Source organism: Oncorhynchus clarkii, chromosome 10, assembly GCF_045791955.1.
Source record: "Oncorhynchus clarkii lewisi isolate Uvic-CL-2024 chromosome 10, UVic_Ocla_1.0, whole genome shotgun sequence".
NCBI classification, from domain to species: domain Eukaryota; kingdom Metazoa; phylum Chordata; class Actinopteri; order Salmoniformes; family Salmonidae; genus Oncorhynchus; species Oncorhynchus clarkii.
The window spans coordinates 13384837-13398630 of NC_092156.1; the positions used below are offsets into that span (position 1 = coordinate 13384837).

A 13794-nucleotide genomic window follows, 5' to 3' on the forward strand; every position below is an offset into this window, starting at 1 on the left:
TAGACACTCCCCCCTTCACCCCGTCCCAATACCCTCGTCCTCCTTCTCACCCTTCCTCAAAAAGCCCAATGAACACATGCAGGGGGTGGGGGGAGTGCTTTCATGGCAGTCTGTGATAAGGAAAGGTCATTAGGATTGGACGGGAGGGTAGAGGGGTTAAATCCACTCAAAGGACCCTCAGATCACAGTAGCACAGGGCAACCAGGCCTTACTAAAAGATGTTGAGTGTCTGCCGTATCCTCGTCTGGAACCTCTCTAGAGGAATCAACACTTTGTGTTTACTAGAAATAGACACCGACACATCAAGCACCAATTCAATTTGATAAGCGCTGGTTTGAAGAATAGAATGGAATCTAATTTTATAAGAGCTATTAGAGCAGTTAACTCAAGTGCAGTTTTCGTAATTTTTGTGCAAAAATAGTTTTTTATCGTGATTAGTCTGAAATTGTTCAAAATTCACTGAAAACATCAAAAATAAATAATCTATACGGCTAAAAACAACAACGCGATGTCAAAACAAATTGACATTGAGGTTAAAGATAGTTTGCTGAGGCCTCCCGGATGGCGCAGTGGTTAAGGGCGCTGTACTGCAGCGCCAGCTGTGCCATCAGAGTCCTGGGTTCGCGCCCAGGCTCTGTCGTAACCGGCCGCGACCGGGAGGTCCGTGGGGCGACGCACAATTAGGGAGGGCTTGGTCGGTAGGGTTGTCCTTGTCTCATCACGCACCAGCGACTCCTGTGGCGGGCTGGGCGCAGTGTACGCTAGCCAAGGTGGCCAGATGCACGGTGTTTCCTCCGGCGCATTGGTGCGGCTGGCTTCCGGGTTGGATGTGCGCTGTGTTAAAGAAGCAGCGGCTTGGTTGGTTGTGTATCGGAGGACGCATGACTTTCAACCTTCGTCTCTCCCGAGCCCGTACGGGAGTTGTAGCGATGAGACAAGATAGTAGCTACTACAACAATTGGATACTACGAAATTGGGGAGAAAAAGGGGTAAAATTCAAAACAAAAAAACTTAAAATAAGATAGTTTGCTGTACCTGATTTAGCTATCCATTAGTGATTTTGCTATTCATTACTGATTTAGCTATTTATTACTGATTTTGCTATCCATTACTGATTTAGCTATCCATTACTGATTTAGCTATCCATTACTTATTTTGCTATTCATTACTGATTTAGCTATTTATTACTGATTTTGCTATCCATTACTGATTTAGCTATCCATTACTGATTTAGCTATCCATTACTTATTTTGCTATTCATTACTGATTTAGCTATTTATTACTGATTTTGCTATCCATTACTGATTTAGCTATCCATTACTGATTTAGCTATCCATTACTTATTTTGCTATTCATTACTGATTTAGCTATTTATTACTGATTTTGCTATCCATTACTGATTTTGCTATCCATTTTTCTATCCATTACTGATTTGGCTATCCATTACTGATTTTGCTATCCTTTACTGATTTTGCTATCCATTACTGATTTTGCTATTCATTACTGATTTTGCTATCCTTTACTGAATTATATTAGTGATTTTGCTATCCATTACTGATTTGGCTATCCATTACTGATTTTGCTATACATTACTGATTTTGCTATCCTTTACTGATTTTGCTATCCATTATTGATTTAGCTATTTATTACTGATTTTGCTATCCATTTTCTATCCATTACTGATTTGGCTATCCATTACTGATTTGGCTATCCATTACTGATTTTGCTATCCATTACTGATTTTGCTATCCATTACTGATTTTTCTATCCATTACTGATTTTTCTATCCATTACTGATTTTGCTATACATTACTGATTTTGCTATACATTACTGATTTTGCTAACCATGACTTATTTTGCTATCCATTACTGATTTTGCTATTTATTACTGATTTTTCTATCCATTACTGATTTTGCTATCCATTACTGATTTTGCTATCCTTTACTGATTTTGCTATCCATTACTGATTTAGCTAAACATTATGTCAATATTCTTGTTGCTTTTTGTATAGTTTTTTGTAAATTACAGCTCAATTTGAGCAAATTCTGAATTAATCGTGATTAATCACAGCAATCCTGCAATGAACTCGATAATTATTTTTTATTGTTTGACAGGTAAATTGTATACAGTACTGCACAAAAGTCTACTTTGTTTAGGCCTACTTGGCAGATAGATGATAAAGTGACATCAATTCCTATTATGTCATTGTGGCAATGGTAGTGCTATTAGAGTGTCTTGTGTAACATAATTTGTTATTAGAGTGTTTTGTGTAACATCATTTGTTATTAGAGTGTTTTGTGTAACATAATTTGTTATTAGAGTCTTTTGTTTAGCTGTGCTGTTTTGTTTGGATGACATCCAGGCTCTTAGGTAACAATACCGGGCTATGTATCAACAGGCAACATTGTGTAATCTACAGAAGGTCAGAGATTACAGAAACCTTCAACAAACCAACTCAAACATAACAGCAAACCATCCCTCGTATGAAACTGCCCATCTTGTGTAAAAAATAATAACCCTTGTGTCAAAACACAGAGTTAAAAAAAAAAACCTTTTAGTACACATACTCTGAGCAGGTACAGTATATCTTTCAGCCTGCCCACTGCTCCAAATGTACCCCCTCTCTCCTTGCCTCCCAGTCCTCCTACCTCCGTCCCTGCCTCCCAGTACTCTTACTTCCCTCCTGCCCTCTCAGTCCTTCTCCCTCTCTCCTTGTCTCCCAGCCCTCCTACCTCCCTCCCTCCCTCCCTGCCTTACAAACCCAGTTGTGTGGAGGATAGCCTTAATAAGTCATCTGGAAGGAGGAGTTATGGCATCAGAGTTATCCTGTTCTCACCAACACAACAATGAGCTGTACAGTACCACTGTTAAATACGTCACAGTGGCAGCGCTCTTCACTATGGATGAATTGAGGATGAGACATGATAATAAGGCCTAAACCTCAACTTGCCCTAGGTATCAAATACAATTGTACAAGATTTACTTTATGATATTGGAAAATGACTGGAATGCTGAAGAGTAGATTATATATACTGCAATTGTCCTGTACTGCAAAGCTATTATTATTTCTTAGAATACACCTGTTGTCTCACCAACCTGAAGATATAATATAATAGCATTATTTGTCCTGTTAAAGTATTTGAATGATTACAGGAAACAGTACTGGTCAGGTACATTTTCAGGTGAATTACTGTAGATGTCGAACATAATATAACGTTCCTAGAAGACAATTTATATTTATTAATTTAAACTGAGTTCATCTTTCATACTTAATTAAAGAACAGTCATACATCATTACTTATTGTTGATATCATTTCAAGGGATTGATAGCAGTTCATATGACGTTGGTTCTGGAATTTAGCTGGCAAGAAGCTGTCTATGGAAATTGCTAGTTAACTTCAATCAACTATTTAGTCAGCCTTTTTTTTGTTGCCAAGGTTATATTCAATGTTTTCCCTGCACCAGAGTCAAAATCAAGGCCACTGGCTTCAAATTGTACTGGGGGATTGGACGTTCAACATTATTTTCAGTGGACCTCATGGAAATCAATCTATATAGTTGTTAAACCATAAATATTCCCCATGGACTGGTCCATGCTGTGACAAAGACCTGGCACATGTTGGGATGATGGTGGGTACTACTACAACCCATGCACTAGCAGACTACAACTGGACACAGCTGTCTCTCCTGTTACACTACACTATACATGAGCACTAATGCGGTATTAACCCAGAAACTGCCCATGTTAGAGGGATGCAGCGGTAGACTGCAATCGGCCAGAACCAGGGGCGGGGTTACATTAAGCTGTAGGCTACATATAAATCTGATTATTGACCCGTTCCACATTTGGTGCTGGGACATAATCCAAAGGCGTTTTTTTCATATACATGGAGTTTGTCCCAATTATTTATCCTTCCTCGCAAAGTGTGCACTTGTTCACATTTCATCTCTGACTTCAAAGGAATGACTGGTAAAATAAATATGGTGGAAACTCCCACCTGCCCATGCCTCCACCAAACCAATGTTTTTAGATTTGTGGAAAGAAGTGAATGAGTGCACACTTCAGGAGAAATGAGATATTATTGGGACACACAGTATAACTCTTATACATTGAGTGTACAAAACATTAGGAACACCTTCCTAATATTGAGTTGCACCCTCTTTTGCACTCAGAACAGCCTCAATTCGCCGGAGAATGGACTCTACAAGGTGTTGAAAGCATTCCACAGGGATGCTGGCCAATGTTGACTCCAATGCTTCCCACAGTAGTTAATGCTTCCCCAAGGCTAATGGACACTGAGAAAGTGGAGAAGGCAGTGAGGTTCCAGAGACCAGAGTGGCCCGTTTCCCAGCCGCTCTGATGCATGGATTCCTATGCTGTTGAAGTAGAGGGGTCATACAAAGCACACTGGCATCATGGCCCACTTTATAGTCTCCACGGAGACTTCAAACTTGTGTTGCTACCGGATTCTCCAGACGCTGCTTAGCCGCTGCCCGCCAATCATAAATAAAGATGTTCTGTGATAGCATGCCCTTTTACTGATTTCCATCTCTAGTGGAAATTGTTGCCAGTGTGTTACATTGTGTTGGGTACTAATGTCATGTTTGTTTATGGTAGATTTCTAAGCACCAATGCTGTTTGGTGCCACTTCATTTGTGGCAATAATTAGTAAATGCTACTGCTAGCCTCAGGACTACCGTTTAGCAAATTGCTACAAATGTCTTTCTGTCTATTCGCAAGGCTTTGGAACCAATTTCATCTTCCGCTCAAAACAAATAAAATGACTTTATTGCCATTCTGGCAGAAACAACGACAAGTAATAAAAAGAGATACATGCTACATAGTCCATACATCACATTAATGTAACCAAGCTATTCACATACAATTCATATCATACAACATATTCAATTCCAGCTTGTTTTGCAAGTCTCGCTGTATTTGTCAATGCATAACTTTTTCAGATTGCATGCTGCTGGAATGTAATACACTCCTAATGCCAGGCCTCGACAGCTCGGATTTTGGTTTGCTCCAAATTGCCCCTGTCGTGCTATGCCCATGTAATTTCCAGACAGGGAGGGAATACAGCATTTTGCGTCACATTTCTTAAGAGAATCAGGGTTATGCAATCTTTGCAGATGGTGCAGTTGGGCCACTTCTGCATCCCAAATGGCACTGGCATCCTATTCCCCATGAGCCCTGGTCAAAAGTAGTGCACTTTATAGGGAATATGGTGACATTTGGGATGCGGCCTCTGATTCCAGTGCTGGCTATGCCAGAGGACCTGGGGTTTAATCACTCTGCATGGCAGTGAACGTTATCCTTCCTGACTGTACATAGATCTTTCTATTTACCTTTTCTTTTGTGTTATTGACTACGTTTGTTTATGTGTAACTCTGTGTTGTTGTTTTTGTCGCACTGCTATGCTTTATCTTGGCCAGGTTGCAGTTGTAAATGAGAACTTGTTCTCAACTGGCCTACCTGGTTAAATAAAGGTGAAATAAAAAATAAATAAAAAATAAAGAGCAAAAACCAAGCCATTAGGTCGAAGGAATTGTGTCTAGGCACAATCCCCATCATGGTGTGGGGATGTTTTTCAACGGCAGGGACTGGGAGACTAGTCAAGATCAAGGGAAAGATGAACAGTGCAAAGTACAGAGCGATCCTTGATGAAAACCTGCTCCAGAGCGCTCAGGACCTCAGACTGGGGCAAAGTTTCACCTCCAACAGAAGAACGACCCTAAGCACACAGCCAAGACAATGCAGGCTTGAGGAAAAGCCTCTGAATGTCCTTGAGTGGCCCAGCCAGAGCCCGGACTTGAACCCAATCGAACATCTCTGGAGAGACCTGAAAATAGCTGTGTCGCAACGCTCCCCATTCAACCTGATAGAGCTTGAGAGGATCTGCAGAGAAGAATGGGAGAAACTCCCCAAACACAGGTGTGCCAAGCTTGTAGCGTCATACCCACTTGAGGCTGTAATCGCTGCCAAAGGTGCTTCAACAAAGTACTGAGTAAAGGGTCTGAATACTTACAGTACCAGTCAAAAGTTTGGACAGACCTACCCATTCCAGGGTTTTTCTGTATTTTTGCTATTTTCTACATTGTAGAATAATAGTGAAGACATCACAACTATGAAATAACACATATGGAATCATGTAGTAACCAAAAAAGTGTTAAACAAATCTAAATATATTTTAGATTTTAGATTCTTCAAAGTATCCACCCTTTGCCTTGATGACAGCTTTGCACACTCTTGGCATTCTCTCAACCAGCTTCATGAGGTAGTCACAGTGCGACAAGCATTTCGCTACACTCGCATTAACATCTGCTAACCATGTGTATGTGACAAATAAAATTTGATTTGATTTGATTTGGAATGCATTTCAATTAACAGGTGTGCCTTGTTAAAAGTTAATTTGACAAATTACCAAAGTATTTGACAGTCAGAAAACCAAAGCTTTTAGTTGTTTTAACTTCCCAAAGTTTGTAACCTGGATGCCTTAATATTTTAAATTCTGTCAACTTCCTATACAGTTGAAACAACTACATTGACAATTACACATTTCAGAACTGAGTAAGTCCTTGAAATGATTTAATAGAGATTTCATTATGCTCCCCTCTCTCTCTTGTTTTAGCTTTTACACCAGTTTCAAAACTGGCAGTGAACTCAGCAACCAACCAACAGACCACTTTAACTACAACTAAATTCTCGCTAACGGTTACTTTTTACATTTGGTTGTTCATCTATCTTCATTGAATGCACTAACTGAAGTCACTCTGGAGAAAATTGTATGCTAAATTACCTAAATGTAAATGTAAAAAATGTATGGTTGTAACACATGATATTATTCCAATGAGTTTCACCCCCAAAATAAATTGAAATCATCTGAATTTGACATTTTCAGTTGCTTTAGTTTGTTTGACTTCTTGGCTGTGAATTTCTTGAGTTGAGTAACCATGTAGATCTTAGCTGATTCAACTTGATTTCATAAGTTAAGACAATTTGATATTTTGTAGTTATCTAAAGCGATTTTTTTTGTCAACACAACTGATATGTTGCTTCAGTTGATCTGACTTTATTGTTGTGAATTTCTAAGTTGAGAAAACACATAGTTTTTTGCTAAATCAACTTGATTTAATATGTTTTGACATTTTGAGTGAGTTGAAGTCAATTCAACTTAAAACATTTTGTTAACTCAACAAATTTAGTTGACATGGGCAAGTAAAATGATTAATTTTGACCGAATCTCAATAAATGCTTTAAAGTGCAGGCAATGGCATCTAACATTTAATACCAGCACCCCTCTGGTTGAAAGTTCACTTCCCAATAACCCAATTGATGGTTTGTAATAATGCATCTAGGCCTCCATGCATGCCCTCTGGTAGGCCTACCTTGTTACTATAAACGTCTTCAATCAGATTAGAGAAATAAGCAAGAAAAATGTTTGGTTTCAGTTTTGCTGTTAGATGGTGTTTTTTATTGTAACTAATTGTTCTTATGGCTATTACACACTATGTGAACACTATGTTGAATATGGGCCTATGTGCTGGCCTATGAATATCAAACACAACAATAAGCATAACAGATGGCCCGGGACAGGTAAATGATGGCGACAACAGCACTAACAGTTAGCACTATGCTATTGCTAGTGAAAAATAGCAATTCACAGCTGGTTTTTCAACAACCGATGAGGATTTATCTAACATATGTCCATTGGCAGATATCAGTTACAGTAGCTAACAGAAAGACTGGTGTTGCCAACGCATCGTCTATATTCATCTTTAAAATGGCCCTGACCATAACATGCCAGCCAGCAGCAATTTCCTCGTAATATTTGAAGGGCTGTATCTGTATGCGTCCTAATGCACAGGCCAAGATTGTTACTTCCCGACCATACAGTTCCTTCCGACCGTCACAAATCTCAGTGCTTCCGACAGATACGTTTAAATACTTAACAATTATCCAATACATTCATTGTGAAAAGCATAAGATGACATATGCCTAATAATAAATTGACGCAATGCAATGTCCTGACATACGCTTGACGATAACGACAGTAATAACACAAACATGACGCTTGCTCTTCCTGAGGATTCCCATCAACCTGCTGTAAAAACATATCTCTCTCCTATCGCTCTCTTATTTATAGCTGGTCCAACATTTAAAATAACAACTTAACATTTCAATAGAAACCAAGCGTTCTTACCGTGTAATTAATCTCCACAATGTATTAAGGCCTAAGGTTTTTATACCCGTCTCCATGGCCCTTGGTTTTTCCTCTGCTGCTGATCAGCATCAGCAGCCTTACAATGAATCGAGAGCGATGATGCTACGAGACCCCGCCCTCCTTCCCGTGCAGCGAGAACGAGCTCACGGACTTCAGCACCCGGGAACTGCAGTGTCTGTAACTCCACCATTTCTAAACCCCCGTTCTGTGGGTTTACTTGCCATACCCGAAGAGGAAGCTTGTACACAAGATATACACGGACCTAGTCTCAGTTTCTTTCTTCTTTACCTCCTCTCTATCCCCTGTTCACGGAAACGATGTCAACCGCTCATAGACAAAGGGATGACAAGCAGCCAGAAGCCCTTTCGTCGCAGTGGAGTCGGCCATCACTGTCGCTTTCAGATAGGGCGTTAGGCAAATAAACAATATAAATGGCAAGGCTAGGCCATTTATTGAGAATGAAGACACAGCCTTCCGTTCACTACATATATAGCCTAATAGGCCTGCTTGGCCATACAATATAAATATCCCACCTACCTGTAAAATATAATATGCTCAAAGTGGCTCAAAGTTACTTTAAAAAAAATGTAACAACATAAATCAGTCAGTGTCAGAGTTACATGTCGATGCCCAACTGGCTACACACTGGTTGAGTCCAAGTTGTTTCCACGTCATTGTTGAACCAAGGTGGAACAGACATTGAATTGAAGTCTGTGCCCAGTGGGTGGTATGCTGCTATTCTGCTAAAAACCTAACATATTGGGAACATGTGAGAGTTTCCCACTACAACGATGAACTAAATATGACATTGATTTAGTAATGATTCACAAGAAGTCATGATGGGTTATGTAGCCTAGTCAAGACACAGATGTAGCCTACTGTACTGTATGCTCCTCAACATCCCACTGGGCACAGACATCAATTCAACGTCTATTCCACGTTGGTTCAGTTATTTAATTTAAAATTCAACAGGCAGTCGCACATTTGAGCTATCTTTTTTTGCAGGTGCATGGTAACAGTTGAATAAAATGAGAGAAAAAAGGAACCCGCACACTGGTCACTGCTTTTCAAGCTCTGACGAAGGCTGTGATGCCGATACGTAAAGCTTATTAAAGAGCAGTGATACTATTAAGAGCAGTGTGCTGGTTCCTTCTTTTTTGGTCATTTTATTAAGTTATTTCATTAAAATGATGTGTAAACAACATTGAAAAATGTAAATATGTCCAAAAAATTTAAACATAGTAAAGCACTGTCAATACCACCAATCAGTATCTGTAATAATGAGGATATGGGTTGATTCATCAGTGACTGTAACACTACAGAGGGAGAGTTCAACAGACCCCCAATGACAACGGACTGCCACCCCATGGCAGCTTTCTGAATAGCTGATAGTCCACTCCAATTAGGCTGCAGGAAATCTGAAATCTCACATATTACCAGTGCTTGACTTGGGATGAAAGAGGCACAGGAGTCTTTTTTCAAGTCAGTCCATTAGACTATGTTCACAACAAATCCCAAATGACATTATGCAATAGAGACTTCTTATTATTCACTGTTAATGGTTCATACACATTTTGACAGATGGAATTTCATGACTTTTCCATGACTTTTAAACAAATTTCCATGACCAATAATTGGTGGTGTCTCTATGTATCCTACATGAAAATGCCCAGATAAATGTGGTGTTGATGTGAGAAGGCTGCTGGTCTACTATCTCCTGCCATTGTGCCCTTGATCAAGGCACTTAACCCCCTACAAAGTAAAATAACTGCACTGTTAGGCTACTGCGTAAAACACGTGGTCAATCCTCCATCTGGAGAGCTACTGGGAGTGCAGGCTTTTAATCCAATCCTGAAACGCCTATCAAGGTCCTGCTGAGCAGCTAATGTTTAGACTATAATGTTGTGTGTATGAGCGGGAACCCAATTGCAAATATTGGGTTCTATGTGCATGTATATAGCCTACTATATATTTATATAATATAGCCAAGTATATAAACATGTATATAGCCTACTATAATTTATATTCCCTGCGTTATAGACAGGATACCCCTCCCCCATCTTTATGTTTTTATTTCCTTTGACATTCTTCTTTTTTTGCAGGGGGGGGGGGGGTTACAGGTACAATTTTTATGACAATTTACACACTTAATTTATACTCTTCCCTTTTTATTTTTTTGTCCTGCATCAAATAAGTGTCTTCATTTGCTTTAATTAATTCTTAATTATAATTATTTTCAATTTACATTGTGGATGTTGCTGCAAGGGCCTTTGCCTCCTATGATAAGTGAATAAACAAACACAAGATTCGATGTACAAATGCATATATTATATCAAGAAGAGACAACAACAAAAAAAGAGCAAATGGAACACATAAATGTGATGATGTGAAACAATGTTACTAATCAAACAACTGAACCCACCATGCAAGTGATCCATAAACTGATTCCCACCCTGGTGCAAAAGTTTGTCCTCATTTGTGGGTTTCTTGGGGTTTGGAGTGGATTTCCCCTCATGTCTTTGTCAGAGATTGTTTGTTATTATTTTTGTGTTTGTATTGGTGCGCGTGAGGTCCTCGTACCCACTTTGTTTTGTGTATTTTTTCATGGTTTTGGAGTTATGTTTTTACATCATTAAACTACTCCATTTTACCAAGATAAATTCTCCTGCGCCTGACATCCTTGCCACCTATACACACGCCTATGACAAAGATACAGGTGTCCTTCCTAACTCAGTTGCCGGAGAGGAAGGAAACAACTCCAGAGTTGTGGACAAACTCTTTACAGACAGACAGCTCTTCCGAGACAGCTCCAAAACACCATGGCTGTACTAAATTCTACGGGGACGTCAGGTTACAGAAAAAGATTATGGGGACGGTAAAAATATCTGAACATTAATAATTTGAAATGCCCACACGCACACACAATTACACTGGGGCTCTTCCATGCCGTCCCAAGGAGGGATGCGTCACTTGAGTGGGTTGAGTCCCTGACGTGATCTTCCTGTCCGGGTTGGCGCCCCCCCTTGATCTTTGTGAGATCTTTGTGGGCTATATTCGGCCTTGTCTCAGGATGGTAATTTGTTCGTTGAAGATATCACTCTAGTGGTGTGGGGGCTTTGCTTTGGCAAAGTGGGTGAGGTTATATCCTGCCTGTTTGGTCCTGTCCGGGGGTATCGTCCGACAGGGCCACAGTGTCTCCCGACCCCTCCTGTCTCCGCCTCCAGTATTTATGCTGCAGTAGTTTATGTGTCGGGGGGCTAGGGTCAGTCTGTTATATCTGGAGTATTTCTCCTGTCTTATCCGGTGTCCTGTGTGAATGTAAGTATGCTCTCTCTACTTCTCTCTCTCTTTCTCTCTTTCTTTCTCTCGGAGGACCTGAGGCCTAGGACCATGCCTCAGGACTACCTGGCATGATGACTCCTTGATGTCCCCAGTCCACCTGGCCGTGCTGCTGCTCCATTTTCAACTGTTCTGCCTGTGACTATAGAACCCTGACCTGTTCACCGGACATGCTACCTGTCCCAGACCTGCTGTTTTCAACTCTCTAGAGACAGAAGGAGCGGTAGAGATACTCTGAATAATCGGCTATGAAAAGCCAACTGACATTTACTCCTGAGGTGCTGACCTGTTGCACCCTCGACAACCACTGTGATTATTATTTGACCCTGCTGGTCATTTATGAACATTTGAACATCTTGACCATGTTCTGTTATCTCCACCCGGTACAGCCAGAAGAGGACTGGCCACCCCTCATAGCCTGATTCCTCTCTAGGTTTCTTCCTAGGTTCTGGCCTTTCTAGGGAGTTTTTCCTAGCCACCATGCTTCTATACCTGCATTGCTTGCTGTTTGGGGTTTTAGGCTGGGTTTCTGTACAGCACTTTGTGACATCAGCTGATGTAAGAAGGGCTATATAAATACATTTGATTGATTGGTATCAGCAACATACACTACATGACCAAAAGTAGGTGGACATCTTAGCTAATGTCAAAGTCAATATAGCTAATAGAATGAACACCTTAATAAACCTGCTACAATCAGTACAGTGTAAGGGCAGCAAGCAGCTTAGCAGTTACACTGGCGGGCCCCGGTGGCAATAAATTAATAAAACCAAAAGCTTACCAGTGTAGCGTTCATTTCCCTTCACTTGAACTAAGGGGCCTAGCTTGAACCATGAAAAACAGCCCCCAGACTATTATTCCTCCTCCACCAAACTTTACAGTTGGCACTATGCATTAGGGCAGGTAGCGTTCTCCTGGCATTCGCCAAACCCAGATTCGTCCGTCGTACTGCCAGATGGTGAAGTGTGATTCATCACTCACGTTTCCACTACTCCAGAGTCCAATGACGACAAGCTTTACACCACACCACACAATGCTTGGCATTGTGCATGGTGATCTTAGGCTTATAGGCGGCTGCTCGGTCATGGAAACCCATTTCATGAAGCTCCCGACGAACAGTAATTGTGCTGACATTGCTTCCAGAGGAAGTTTGGAACTCTGTACTGAGTGTTCAATGACGTTCTCTGTAGACTCTCTGCTAATAGCCTGTGAGCAGTGGCTTTAGGGTTTGTCATTACTTGACCAATGGGGCCTATTCCTCCCTCCCCCAGCAAACAGGAAGAACCCCGCGGGACCTTAACCCAACTCTACCAGATGCAGACCAGACATGGAGACAACTGTCTAATATTTTGTACTTGTCTCATTGGATGGAAACATGGTACCAAAACCAGTACATGTATTGTCTCTACATTCTCACTAACAGGGATGTAAAGACATTGGTGCATAACATTTGAGAGAAATAAGCTTTTTGTGCGTATAGACAATTTCTGGGATCTTTTAATTCAGCTCATGAAACATGGGACCAACACATTACATGTTGTGTTTATATTTTTGTTCAAATGATTACTAAGTAAACTACATCAGGCCTACATTTTTAAAAATACATGTTTTATTAAGCAACAGTAAAAAGACAGGCTATATACAGTAGAGAGGATATAAAAGTAGCGAGGCTACATACAGACACCGGTTAGTCAAGCTGATTGAGGTAGTATGTACATGTAGATATGGTTAAAGTGACTATGCATATATGATAAACAGAGAGTAGCAGAAGTGTAAAAAGAGGGGTTGGGGGAGGGGGAGCACACAATGCAAATAGTCCGGATAGCCATTTGATTACCTGTTCAGGAGTCTTATGGCTTGGGGGTAAAAACTGTTGAGAAGCCCTTTTGTCCTAGACTTGGCACTCCGGTACCGCTTGCCATGCGGTAGCAGAGAGAACAGTCTGTGGCTGGGGTCTTTGACAGTTTTTAGGGCCTTCCTCTGACACCGCCTGCTGTAGAGGTCCAGGATGGCAGTCGGCTTAGCCCCAGTGATGTACTGGGCCGTACGCACTACCCTCTGGAGGCCAAGCAATTGCCGTACCAGGCAGTGATGCAACCAGTCAGGATGCTCTCGATGTTGCAGCTGTAGAACCTTTTGAGGATCTCAGGACCTATGCCAAATCTTTTTAGTTTCCTGAGGGGGAATAGGCTTTGTCATGCCCTCTTCACGACTGTATTGGTGTGC

The 13794-nt window shown here is 40.9% G+C and overlaps 1 protein-coding gene across 2 annotated transcripts in view; it reads right to left on the minus strand.

The window, feature by feature from the left end:
- Positions 1 to 8629, minus strand: part of LOC139418027 (janus kinase and microtubule interacting protein 2) — a 40594-nt gene extending 31965 nt beyond the window's left edge. Inside the window, exon 1 of one of the 2 annotated variants that reach the window (XM_071167122.1) lies at positions 8209 to 8298. The gene's annotated coding sequence lies outside the window, so the exon portion shown is untranslated. Of the gene's footprint in view, positions 1 to 8208 lie in introns of both variants that reach the window. The other variant, XM_071167121.1, reaches the window with a different exon arrangement.
- Positions 8630 to 13794: the final 5165 nt, after the last annotated feature.